We start from the raw sequence: 14,876 nt of genomic DNA on the forward strand, positions 1-14,876 counted from the left end.
GAATTGATGCTTTTGAGCTGTGGTGGTGGAGAAGTCTCTTGAGAGTCCCTTGGACTGCAAGGAGATCCAACCAGTCCATCCTAAAGGAAGTCAGTCCGGAATATTCATTGGAAGGACTGATGCTGAAGCCGAAACTCCAATACTTTGGCCACCTGATGCAAAGAACTGACTCACTGGAAGAGACCCTGATGCTGGGAAAGATTGAGGGCAGGAGGAGAAGGGGACAGCAGAGGATGAGATGGATGGATGGCATCACTGACTTGATTGACATGAGTTTGAGCAAACTCTGGGAGTTGGTGATGGACAGGGAAGCCTGTCATGCTGCAGTCCATGGTGTCGTGAAGAGCTGGACAATGACTGAACTGAACTGAACTTGTAATTTCAAGGAAAAAGTGTCAAAAATTTTTTATTTTTATACCACAACCTTTATTCTAATTTAAACTATTTTGCTGTCACAAAAAAGGACTTCCCTGTAGCTCAAATGGTAAAGAATCTGCCTGCAGTGCAGGAGACCTGGGTTCACCCCCTGGGTCGGGAAGATCCTCTGGAGAAGGGAATGGCAACCCACTCCAGTATTCTTGCCTGGAGAATCCCATGGACAGAGGAGCCTGGCGGGCTACAGTCCACGGGGTCACAAAGAGTTGGACACCACTGAGCAACTAACTGCTACTACTGTAGCAAATAGGGGTCTGCTTTTGAACCAGATGAATGGGTTAGCTAGGTTTGTTTTCATGCCATTATGTCTTTTGACTGATGTCACAATTAAGAATTGTATCTCTAAAGGATTCAAGTAATACTTTAATTAATATTAAAGTCTTTTGAACTTTATTAAACTCCAAAACAATAATTTATGCATTTAGCAAGGACTTAGAAATATTTATTCAACAAGTATTTATTGGACATTTGTTAATGGGGATACCAATTGAGACAGATGGAGCTTCTCTCTACAGGTATTTCATCAACTATTTTGTGTATGGTAATTTATATGGTGGGACACTTTTCATATACATTATATTTTAAGACTCAAGGGAATTTTATTACATAGATGTCCTACAAAAGCTTAAATAGACATGCCTAGTTAGTGGCAGAGGTAAGACTTCAACCTGGATTCTCTGACTCTTAGTATAGAGCAACTGTATCTGTCTTAAGAGTAAGAATAATTGCTGAAAAAGAGATAATATCCTGTTATCCCCAACTGAGAGAGATGTGGCTCCACAGTGTATGTCTGTGGAAGTCTGTCATTTATAAATCTGTCTTCCTCCTTTATCCAGGAGGTTAAAGAGGCTATTATGGGTTTCTCCAATGGCAAAGATAAGATGATTTTTCTCTTCATTTAAAATTTCAGAAATATAAAGAGAGTCCAGGACTGATGGGCATGCTCTTTTCCATGAAGTTTTTGAGGATCTAGGATCCTTTTAACTCATCACTCTAGCCGATCCAAAGAGGGCTGTCATTCTCCTAAAGCAGTGTGGGTGGCTACAGCTCTAATCATCACATCTATACTCTCTTGGAGGAAAGACAAGAAGGGAGCAGTGGGCAAATGCCAGTGGTCTTTTGCATAAGAATTGTGGAAGCTGCCATAGAACACTTCCACTTACATCTTACTAGCCAGAACTCAGTCGCGTGGTCACATCTAGCTGCAAGAGAGGCTGGGAAGTTGTCTTTATTTCATACTACCATATGTTCTGCTAAAATGCGGGCATTCTCTTGGAGGAAAAAAATATATGAAGAGAATGAAGTGTAGTCTCTGCCACATCATTTTTGATTATTGAGTGCAAATAATGTGAAAATTAGTTCTTATAAATTTTTTCAACAAGTCTTTGTTGATTACTATGTGCTAGGAATAACAAAGGAACGCACAGTTGTATGTATTTTAACTTAAATATTCAAATAGCAACCAACATTGCTGATGGAATGGGTTTTCAGTTGATGACTTAACTGCTAATGGGATCACTTTTGATCTAATGACTCAATTGTGGCAACTAGATTAAGTATGTAAGCTATTTCTAGTGATACTGTTTAGTTAATATATTTGTATAGTGACATTTGTGTTTTCTTAAACATTCTTTAATCCATCCATGTATACAAGCTCAGTACTTGGTACAGGTGATGTAAAGCCAAGTAAACTGGGGTGCATGTGTATGTGCTTAGCCGCTTCAGTCGTGTCCAACTCTTTGCGACCCTATGGACTGTAGTTTGCCAGGCTCCTCTGTCCATGGCATTCTTCAGATGAGAATACTATAGTAGACTGCCATGCCCTCCTTCAGGGAATCTTCCTGATCCAAAGATTGAACCTGCATCTCTTAGGTCTCCTGCATTAACAGACGGGTTCTTTACCACTAGTTCCACCTGGGAAGCCCAAACTAGGGTAGGGGGATATAAGTATGTAAATGTCATGAGCATTAGAAGCTATGTATAAAAAATTGTGTAAGCATAGAGGGGAGATAAGTAATTCTTTCTAGAGGTGGTAAAATTGAACTTTGTTCTCTTGATTTTTTTTTTAATGACTGAGTAGGAAAAAGGTTAAACACTGCAAATTCATGAGTTTTGTCCATGTATAACCATACAGTTAACACCATTCAAACAATGAAGATCATGGCATCTGGTTCCATCACTTCATGGCAAATAGATGGAAAAACAATGGAAACAGTGAGAGACTTTATTTTCTTGGACTCCAAAATCACTGTAGATGGTGACTGCAGCTATGAAATTAAAAGATGCTTGCTCCTTGGAAGGAAAGCTATGACCAACCTAGACAGCATATAAAAAGCAGACATTACTTTGCTGACAAAGGAAAATATAGTCAAAGTTATTGTTTTTCCAGTAGTCATGTATGGATGTAAAAGTTGGACCATAAAGAAGGTTGAGTGCTGAAGAATTGATTCTTTGAACTGTGGTGTTGAAGAAGACTCTTGAGAGTCCCTTGGACTGCAAGGAGATCAAACCAGTCAATCCTAAAGGAAATCAATCCTGAATATTCATTGGAAGGACTGATGCTGAAGCTGCAATACTTTGGCCACCTAATGCGAAGAGCTGATTCATTAGAAAAGACCCTGATACTGGGAAAGATTGAAGGCATGAGGAGAAGGGGATGACAGAGTATGAGATGGTTGGATGGCATCACTAATGCAATGGACACGAGTTTGAGTAAGCTCCGGGAGTTGGTGATGGACAGAGAAGCCTGGTGTGCTGCAGTGCCTGGAATCACAAAGAGTTGAACATGAGTAAACAACTGAACTAAACTGAAGAACATAATGAGTGACAATAGAAAATATTTGCAATGTCTGAGTGACAAGGAACTTGTTTCCAAATATAAGAGGAACTCTGGTGAAAATAAATCTAATAGAAAATGGTCAGAGAATATGGTAAGGTCATTTTACAGAAGTGTGAGGCTCTAAAAGCCAATAAACAGATGCTCAAATTTATTTCTACTAAGAGAACTGCAGTTAGTACATTAAAAATGAGGTATTCTCTCATACATACTCGTTTGACAAAACGGAAATCTGTATAGTGCTACATGTTACTCTCATGCACCACTTATGAAAGACCCGAAGAGCATTCTGGTAGTGCTTAGTTGAGTTAAAATGTTTATATATCCCGTGGCACAGCAATCATACTTCTGGGTGTATCCCAAAGGGATTTCTCCACAAGTTCACAAGAATGCTGGAATTTGGAGGTAATTTGGGTCTTCATCACCGGGGGAATCTGAAAGTGATGGATAATACACTATTGAGTACTGTGAAGGATTTAAAAGCAGTGGGCATGATATACACACAGCAATGTGGACAAACCTTAAGAACAGTGGGGTGCAAAAAAAAAAGCTATGCATCACAATACTGTTTAAATTAAACAGTATTACATAATACTGTGTAAATCAAAAATACATATAAGCAACAATACATGTGTTACAACAACAGATAAGAGTGATACACAGGGAAATAGAAAGTTTGCCTGGCGGTGAGGAAAGGATATGAAAATGAAGAAGGCAGCAGAAAAGAATTAAATCAATAATATGTAGGGGTCTTACACAGATCAAAGATGATAGTGTGCTGTGAACTAGGGAGAATGACTAACTGAACCCTCTGCTATAAATCCACTAAATATGTAACTTGTAACAGTGGGAGGAGGTCAAAGTCTGCTTGTTTCTAGAAACTTATGCTTAGACATCTGCTAATGCTAACGTTGCATGGTGGCGCCAATGTTTGCAGTAATTGAGATTTCTTTCTGAAAAAATACCTGGAATTGTTTTTGTTCTGTGACCTGAACCCTGACTAATAACACAGTGAGGTTGCTCAAATTCCTTAACCTGGTTAGTAAAATGAAAAAAAGTTATCCAGGATCTTAAGCTATTTAAATTTTATTGGAAATGTCATGCTTCCCAGAAACAAGGAAGACAGTAAAACGTTTATCTCTTGAGAGACTTGTGCTTGGCCATCCATAGCAGTCAGCAATGAAAGTAGACTTTTGGGTATAGTTACACATGTAATTTTGACCAGTTATGGAAACCATTATCCAACTGGCTTTTGGGAAGTTTCCTACTCAGCTTTATATAAGCTAAAGTCAACAATCAAGGGAGTCTTGGAAGCTCAGACTTATAGTTTATCAAGAGAAAAACAAGACACATTTTACCTGAACTATCATAATAAGCTAATGAACTGGCTTCTTTTTAGGTGGGTCTTGGTAATACCATCTCTTTAGAGTATAGTGAATGAAAAGATCAATTGGATAATACTGTAAGGAAAGATTTCCTGCCTTTAATATCCCAATGATGGGTCAGTTTGTTTATCCCCATTAACTTTACAGTTGTGGTCCCATCTGATTGAATGCAGAATGTTCTGGTTTTGTTTGTTTTGGTGACTTCTAGTATCCCAGAAAGATATCTAATACTTAGAATCAGGTGCTCAAAAATAAGTGGAAATTACCATATATTGCCAAAAACAAACCCAGAAACTGGTTCAAGCCTGTAGATCCAACACTCAGTTTATAGGAATTACAGAGGGTTGTGTCAACACTGTGAATGCAACCACCAAAATACAGACTGGGAAACGAACAGTCTCTTCAAAAATTACGAAGGGACAACCTCCCCACAAATGGAAAGGGAACCTATACATTGAGATTTAAGACGCACATTGGCCAGTTACAATTTGTAGTCCTTATTTGGGTGCTGGTTCAGAAAAAAAGTATAAAAATTTTTATGACAATAACAAGACAATTGGCAATGTGAAGATTGATTGGACACTTAATTATATTAAAGGGCCTATTTTTAGAGATGATGTTACTGTGGTTGCGGTAGGAAAACCCAGGCTTTCTTTCTGCGTGTCTCTTTTCTGTGTGCCTCGTTCACCATTGGCATAGAACACCTAACTTCTGCTCATCAGATGTGTGGTGTTTCCCCCACACCACGCTATTGTCTGTGACACCAGCAGGTGTTCTGCCGTTCAACTCAATTTGACACTATCTACCCATAACTTGACTTTTTAGCAGAATGAGCAATGGCAATAAATACATGGTTTTCAACTTACTTCTGCCTGCCAGATTCATGAGAGTATATCTAATTGGTGGAAACTTTTATATTCAGAATTTTACGAGCAAGAGGGGTTTAGGAAATGTGGTTTTAGACTTTCCAGCCTTTACTACTAAAAGTCTCAAAGTGGTGCTGGAGGGTGAATGGTCAAGTGTACATACTTACAACACTGATGGTACTAGTCAAATCATGCACAAGAAATAAAGTAGGTTGATGTGTTTATCACAAAAGCCTTGTGTGTCAACTAAGATATGTAGAGAGATGCCAGGGGTTACCACAAACCCAGGGTAAACTTAGCATGTCTTTCAGGAGCATTAATTTTACTCGATGGCAAATAATGCACATTATTATGTAATGTACCTTATTTGTATATTAAAACAAAAATGGATAAATTATGGAGAAAAATGGAAAACTCTGCCTTAATTTTAAAAAGTATAACAGTAGGGTTCAATGAGATTCATCTTTAGGCCATTTACCTGGACTCCCTTTCCCCAAAGTAGCTTCTCAAACTTTAGACACACAATGCGTCAGTCATGTCAGACTTTGTGACGTGATGGACTGTATCCCACCAGGCTCCTCTGTCCATGGGATTCCCCAGGCAAGAATACTGGAGTGGGTTGCCATGCCCTTCTCCATGGGATCTTGACCCAGGTGTCAAACCTGGGTCTCCCGCATTGCAGGCGGATTATTTACTGTCTGAAACGCTAGGGGAGCCCCTTAGATACACAATAATTATCCACAAAATGCTCAGTTAAAATACAGAGTTTTGCCTTCCTTCAGACTTCCTGAATCAGGAAGCTGGGCTCTGAATTTTAAATAAGTACCACAGATGATTATAATGCAGGTAGGCCATACGTTAAGAAATGCTACCCTAGTTGAATAGCCTCTCATGAACAGTTTACTCTTTTCTTAGTTACTCAAGGTAGTGTTTCTTGGCTTCTATTGCAATACTGGTTTGCAAGTCCTCAAACATAATTAACTGTCTTGGGACCCAGAAAGAAATAGGCGCTCTTTTTTTTTTTTAATTTTAATTTTTTTTTTTAAATTGAAGGATAATTGCTTTACAGAATTTTGTTGTTTTCTGTCCAACCTCAACATGAATCAGCCATAGGTATACACATGTCTCCTCCCTCCCATCTCCCTCCCCATCCCACCCTTCTAGGTTGATACAGAGCCCTGTTTGAGTTTTCTGAGACATACAGCAAATTCCCATTGGCTATCTAGTTTACATATGGTAATGTAAGTTTCATTTCACTCTCTCCATATATCTCACCCTCTCCTGCCCTCTCCCCTATGTGTGTGTATGTTAGTTGCTTAGTCGTGTCCGACTCTGCAACCGCATAGACTGTAGCCCACTAGGCCCCTCTGTCCACGGGATTCTCCAGGCAAGAACACTGGAGAGGGTTGCCATTTCCTTCTCCAAAAGGAACTATAGAAAGAAAGAAAGTGAAGTCGCTCAGTCTTGTCCAACTCTTTGCGACCCCATGGACTGTAGCCTACCAGGCTCCTCCATCCATGGAATTTTCCAGGCAAGAGTACTGGAGTGGTTTGCCATTTCCTTCCCCCCTCTCCCCTGTACTCTTTTAAATTTATATAGAATAGCTTACTTAATTCCTATAACAATCCAGTGAGGGAAACTGAGGAACAAAGAGCTTAAGTGACTTGCCTAAGATTACACAGACAAGAAGTGATGAGACCGGGATTCACACGAAGTCAATCTGGTTTCAAAGCCTGTGTGTTTAACTGTGATGCATATTACTTCCCAGCAATGGTCCAAGAAGCTCAGACTTCAAATTTATCAAGGAGAACACCAAGATGCACGTTACCTGGACTACATAGTTAGTTGTGAACCTCTGCCCTCTCTGGCAGTCTCCTTAGAGCTCAACAGGCTTCACTAACAGTCTCTTCAAGACCCTTTACCTTTTCATTGATTTTCTCCTCAAGGTTCTTCCAACTTCTCCCAGATGCTAAGTTTGAAAACTACTCTTACATTTTAGATTTTTGTTATAGCAGAACCCCCTTTTTGGTACCAAAATTTGTATTAGTTGTCTATTGCTGCCTAAGAAATTATTCTAAGACTTGGTGGCTTAAAACAGCAAAAACATTTATTATCCTGAGAGTTTCCTAGGATTATGGGAATGGTCTATCTTGGGGATTCTAGGTTGGAGTGTCATGAGTTTGAACCCAGCATGTTGATTGGGGCATCAATCATTTGAAGTCTTGTTTGGGGTTTGCAAGTCCACTTCCAAGGTGGTGACTCATTCACCACCTTGGTGAGTTGGTGCTGGTTTCTTGGCAAAAATCCTCAATTTCTCCCCATGCAAGCCTCTCCACCAGCTGCTTAAATGCCCTTATAACATGGCTGCTGTCCCCAGAGTGGACAATCCATGTGAGCAGACAGAAGCTGCAATGACTTCTGTGACTTAGTATTGGAAGTCTCGGGCTTCCCTAGTGGCTCAGATGGTAAAGACTCTGCCTGCAATGCAGGAAATGCAGGAGACTGAGGTTCAGTCCCTGCTGGGGAAGATCCTCTGGAGAAGGAATGGCAACCCACTCCAATATTCTTGCCTGGAGAATTCCATGGCCAGAGGAGCCTGGCGGTCTACCATGCATGGGATCACAAAGAGTTGGACATGGCTGAGTGACTAATACAACTATACTGTTGGAAGTCTCACGTCATTATATTTTTCTTTTCCCTTAGGTCTACTACAGGAGGTTGAATATAGTTCCCTGTCCCATACAACAGGACCTTGTTTATCCATTCTACATGTAATAGTTTGCATCTACTAACCCCACAACCCATCTCTCCCCGAGCCCAGCCCCTTGACAAACACAAGTCTGTTCTCTATGTCTGTGAGTCTCAACACCCTTATCTTTGCCAAATTCTATTTGTTAGAAGCAAGTGACTAAAAATAGACTCCATTCAAAGGTAGGGGAATTAGCTCTACTTTTTGAAGGAAAGTTTGTCAAAGAATTGGTAGATTTCTTTAAAGAACATCGTGTCTACCTCATGCTAGGCACCATTAGGTACTTTGCAGATGTAGCCAACATAATCTTTATAACCATGCTCAAGGTAGGTATCATTACCCACGTGGCAGAAGTTGTTAGCCTAACAGCTATTCTTTGTTCTCATTATCCTGACTCTTTTTACTCAGGTATGTGGTGGCAGTGTGCTCAGGAAAGCCTGGCCCCTCTGTAGCCCGAGAGGGTGAATCATGACTGGAGAGAAAAGGCCATCGTGGCCCTGCCACTTCCCTTTGTCGGCGACTGGTGAGAGGGTGGATCCACTCCGGTGCTCTTGCCTGGGAAATGCCATGGGAGGAGCCTGGTGGGCCACTGTACACTAGGTCCTTGTTGGTTATCCATTTTGGATATAGCAGTGTGTACGTGACCTTCCCAAGCTCCCTAACTATCCCTTCCCCCGGCAACCGTAAGTTTGTTTTCTAAGTCTGTGAGTCTCTGTCTTGTAAGTAAGTTCATTTGTATCATGTTTTTTTTTTTTTGATTCCACATATAAGGGATGTCATATGATACTTCTCCTCTGACTGACGTCACTCAGTATGACCCTCTCTAGGGCCATCCATGTTGCTGCAAGTGCCATTTATGAGAACCTTTGTTTTTGATGACATCACCGAGCCACTGAATTAACCCCGGAATATATCTGTTTTTTTTTTTAAAGTTAATTTTTGGCTTCGCTGGGTCTTTGCTGCTCCCTGTGGGCTTTCTCTAGTTGCAGCGAGTGGGGGCTGCTCTCTGGCTGTGGTGCGGAGGCTTCTCATTTTGGAGGCTTCTCTTGTAGCGCACAGGCTCTAGGTATGTGGGTTTCAGTAGTTGTGGCACATCGTCTTAGTTGCCCCGAGGCGTATGGACTCTTTCCAGACCAGGAACCAAACCTCTGTTCCCTGCATTGGTAGGTGGATTCCCACCCCCTGGACCGCCAGGGAAGTCCCAGTCTTTTTATTTTTTTCCAGCAAAACAAAACTTTTACTGTATTTTCATACACTTTGAAATCTAAATGATGAGGAAATAATGGTAGACTTTTAAAAAATAATGTTTATTGGAGTGTAGTTGATTTACAGTGGAGCAGATCTTAACCACCTTGTTATGGGAAGCAACATGGGTGGGTTGGGTTTTCTTTTAAGCTGAAAGCATTGTAATGGATGGACCCCATTTTACAGATTAGAAAACAGATGTTCAGAGAGGTTATGTCACTTGCCCAAATTTCCCCAGGTAATAAATAGCAGAACCAGATTTCAGATTGAGATCTGAATATCCCCCAAACCTGGTATTTGTATATTGTATTGATTAAGTGATTTTTTTCTAGAAATTCTTAGGAGTTGAGGAGAAAGAGAGACATCATTTGGGTTAAGTAGAGTCAGTGGTTGGTAAGCAGGTCTAGTAGGGGGTCAGTGTGGGAAGGAAAGGAGAAAGAATTTAGAGTGCTATATACATGAAGTCGAAATGGTCGACTGTGAGATACAGACCCGGTGAGGAGTCGAGTGGCACCCAGAGGGGACTGGTAAACTGGGGGAATGGAGGTGAATAGTGAAGATTAAAGAACAGACTCAGAGCATGTGAGGGAAAGTGGGAGGACACACAGGCAGGGAGAGAAATTTCAGAGAACAAGATACGAGGGATGCAAATATGTGTTGCCAACAGAGTTTGATTTGTGGCTGAGAATGGGATGATGGTTATCCGAGTGGAGAAGGTCATAGAACTGATATCAAATTCCTGGATCATCCATTTAATATACATGTTTCCCAGGAAGATGACAGGCAGTGGAGGGTAAAGGAAGATTGAAAGCCAATCTGCTGAAAATATGGATGGATTAGAAAATATTTTCTTTATTTGCATGGTCCCCATCCTTCACACTGAAAGGATCTGACTCAACACAGCCACACTTTGCAGAAAGATTTGTGAGGATTTTTCAGCTTTGATCTGCCGTTTTGCACCAAGTAAAGAGATGAGATGGATGGGGTCATCGGGAGGAGCTGAGAAGATTGTGGGAAATGGATAGTTTCTCAGGCCTTTCTTTTTCTTTCTTTTTTTTGTGGGGAGGGTCTTTCTGAAATAATTCTTTGAAGTAGGATTTCATGGTTGTGTTTGAAGCCACTCTTGTTCATTTATCCACCGAATATATGAAAACCAACGAAATATACTTTAAAAGTCATTTGCTATTTTGGATTATCTCAGCTTCCCTGTTTGTATAAACAACTGACAATTAATGGCACTCTCTTGAATCTCTGCTCAGACTCTGGAGCAGGTAGAGGTGTATGGTGAGAAGTACTGTCTTTTGAGGGTCTGGGCTGTTTTTCTTTTCATTGTTCTGTCTTAGGTAAAAATTTCTTCCCTTTAAAAATAATGTCTGGCATTTGGTTACTTAAGAATCTGTTTTTAAAGCACCTTATTAATTTTTTTATTACACTCAAAAAATGAATTCATTCTGAACTTTCTGAATGTACTGTCTCCCTTAGCCCTTGTTTTCTTGTTCCCGTCCTTGGAGTAATTTTAACAGTTTTCCATCATGTGCCTGTGATTTCACTGTGAACTAACTCAGATTTTTTCAGAAAACAGGCAGGATATAAATAAATACATCTGTATGTTTAAGGGGAAAAGAAGCAAGATGCAAAAGGGTACTTACAGTATGATCCCATTTGTGTTTAAAAAAATTTTTATTTTTAATTGAAAGATAATTGCTTTACAGAATTTTGTTTTCTGAAAAGGATAGATACAGATTCACTTATATTGTGTGCTGCAGTCCACGGGGTCGCAGAGTCAGACACAACTTAGCAACTGAAAAACAAGATAAATCCACTTGTATACTATGCCTCGCTTTCTGTGTACACACACAAACATGCACACACACACGAATGCAAACTCACACATAGAGTGAACAGAATAGAACCTGGGACTTTAATGACTCAGCCTCAGAGTGTTACTGAAGAAATGTGTATGTAGGGTCCGGCTAGGTGCCACTAGAAAGCCAATAAACAGATCAAGTTTGTGGAAAGAAAAGTTTACTTTGTTTCAGATGCCAGCAATTGGAAGGAGGAGGGTAGCAGACATCTGTCCAAAGGCCGACTCCTCCTCCCCTGACAGAGTGGGGGTGGCATGGGGGGCTATGTGCAGAAACAGCAGTCAGCTCTGGCGGTCATATTCAGATTGGTCATCAGTGGTCTGGCCAGCATCATCTTGGGTGTTTCAGGTACAGTTAATCATCGGTTCCAGGGTCCATTTGTTCCCGTTTCCTTGCGGCCATTTTTCAGAATTGTGGCAGCTCACGTCCTGGGTATAGTCTGATCCTCATGTAGTTACATTCTCCACTTGGTGTTTTAGTATCTACAAGACAGCTCCCAGGGTTTGGCTCAGAATATTATCTATCGCCCTTGAGAAAGAACAAAAGGTCCTTGACTGTGCTTAATGGCTACATTATTATTATTTAGTCTCCTTTGACTGTTTTTCTTTGTTTCCCCTTTCTCATTTCCCTGATCTTATTCTTTGACTAAAGTTTAACACAGGCAAAGGCAGGCAGAAGACATGGTGGGGGGCAAGGACCACAGGATTCTACTCCGTTTCAAGAGGGTAGCATGTTCAGAAGATAGTAAAAGTAATTCTAATTTTTATTTATATTCTTCAAGGAACTTACAGGAGCATCACTTGTGTTTTATATAATGTGTTAGGTAACTTGTATGAGCACCTCTTTAAGTCTGCATTCCTGTTGCAGATGGGGAACCCCCTTCCGGGGCCTCAGAGTGGAGTCTTGTCTAACACTTGGAAATGAACTGTCCGAGGAGACACATACACCGACAAAGCAAGAGACTTCTTTGGGGGGGGTGCCTGGACAGAGACTAGGACAGCCCCAGGAGCACTCCTCAGCCACGTGGCTCGGGTCCCGGGTCTTAGGGCCATGGGCTTACTTTCCAGGTTGTCTCTGGCTGATCACTTCTGGCTCAGGGTCCTTCCTGGTGACCCATGCATCGCTCTGCCAGGATGGATTCCAGCGAGGAGGATTCTGGGAGGTTGGCAGGATAGATGGACTGGTGTCTCCTCACTCTTTTTGACCTTTTCCCAAACTCTTCTGGTTGGTGGTAGCTTGTTAGTTCTGCGTTTCTTACCAGGACCTCCTGCTGTAAACGCTTACCATTGTGTCTGGCCAGGGCGGGCGGTTTCCGTCCCTGGTCCCCTGTACATTACCACAGAATTTCTTTCTGTCTCCCCTTCTCCCATATCCCATAGATACCCCAAAGCCTCTGCCCTATATTTCTCATTCTCCCTCTTTCGCCAAAACCCTCTTGATATCTTTGCCAGTGCTAGGCCTCATCTGCTACCCTCCTTCTTTCCCTGCTTTTGCTTTCTCTCCCTCCACACAGAGAACAGGACAACTTCATAAAAATAAAATTAGAGTAGTTTTTATCATACATTTTTCAGAACTAGACAAATCTAGTAGACAAAAAAATAAGGCCATGCAAAAACTAATATAGTCAACATATATGCATTATTAAGTATGTATAAATCTTATATTCTTCAGAGAACACATATAATTTCCAGATGGCCGTTGACCATATACAAAACCTGACCGTAAACTGCCACACACACACACACACACACACACAGAAAACCAATGAGAAAATTTAAAAGTAGAGATTTTTGCAGATCACATTATCTGATGAAATCAGAAGTGACTTGTCTGTCCGTTTGTTTAGTTCTGGCTGCACCGGTCTCCGCTGCTGCGTGCGGGCGGCCTCTGGTTTCAGCAGGCCGGACTGCTCTCCGGCTGCAGCGTCCTGGCTTCTCTTGTGGTTTCCCCTGCCGCGCTGCGCCAGCCCTAGGGCAAGCGGGCTCAGCAGCTGTGGCGTGCAGGCTTAGCTGCTTCCAGGCATGTGCACCTTTCCAGACCAGGGGTTGAAGTCATGTCGCCTGCACTGGCAAGTGAATTCCTAACCATGGGATCACCAGGAAAGTCCTAGAAGTAAATTAATGAAATTGAAATAAATTTATAAAAGATAACTTAATTATTTGAAATGTAAGATTACCATCCTGTAATCATTTCACAAGATACAGGTCATATCATTGTGATGTACCCTTGCAACTAATGTAATAGTGAATGTCAACTCTACCTCAATGAAAAATATTAAAGTGGAAAACAGTCCATCCAAAAGAAAGAAAGACTACCCTCCTAAATGGGCATCCCAGGTGATGCTACTGGTAAAAAAACCTGCCTGCCAACGCAGGAGACATAAGAGATGTGGGTTTGATCCCTGGTTCAGGAAGATCCCCTGGAGGAGGGCATGGCAACCCACTCCAGTATTCTTGCCTGGAAAATCTCATGGACAGAGGAACCTAGCAGGCTACAGTCTTTGGGGTCATAGAGTCGAACGATTCTGAAGTGACTTAGCATGCTTACACCCACCCTTCTAAATAACCTTTGCATAGAACTAGAAACTAAAGTTGAAATTGTGAACTCTAGAGTGAGAAAGGAAACCCCAACAAAACCAAACTGAAAAGACCCGACGAAATCGGTGTGCAAAGATGAGAAGTACAAGAACTCGGTATTCATCTTTAAAAATTAGAAAAAGAACCAAGAAGACAGTAAAAGAGGGAATTAATAAAAATAAAGACTTAACTTTGTGAAATGTAGAAAATAGTAGAAAAGATAAATCGAAAGCACCCCTCCCAAAATTAACCCCTTATGAACCAGAGGGTAAAAAAGAAAAAAAAAAAAACCTAGTAAAAACTAAAATACACATTTAACCTAGCAATTCTACTCTACAACTCTTATGGGAATAAAACTTAAATCTCAAGAAATATTATATATTCAAAGATATTTACTTAGTAATGTTCATAGTGACCAAAGTTTAATCTCCTGATGGCTCACATGGTAAATAATGAATTCCCTGAAATTCCCCTGAAATGCAGGAGACCTGGGTTTGATCTCTGGGTTGGGAGGATCCCCTGGAGAAGGGAATGGCAACCCACTCCAGTATTCTTGCCTGGAGAATTCCGTGGGCAGAGGAGCCTGGTGAGCTGAAGTTCATGGGGTCGCAGAGTCGGCCACGACTGAGCAGCTAACACACACACGGTGACCAAAACTGGAAACGAAGTGTGCTCGAGCAGGCCTGCGTCAGCAAACGGTCACAGCCGCCCTGCAGAGACACTATAGAGCCACAGGAAGGGCGAGCTCACCCTTTTCTGGTTGTCCACTGCTGTGTGACATGAGTCCCTGAAGCTCTTCGGATGTAAAACAACAACGTTATCATGCTCATGAATTGGGTGCCATTCGGACAAGGTGCAGCAGAGCCTACAAGCACCACGGAGAGGGTTTGTTTTCTGTGGTGTCTGAGGTCTCATTCAG

The sequence above is a fragment of the Muntiacus reevesi genome, chromosome 16 (assembly GCF_963930625.1).
Source record: "Muntiacus reevesi chromosome 16, mMunRee1.1, whole genome shotgun sequence".
NCBI classification, from domain to species: Eukaryota; Metazoa; Chordata; class Mammalia; order Artiodactyla; family Cervidae; genus Muntiacus; species Muntiacus reevesi.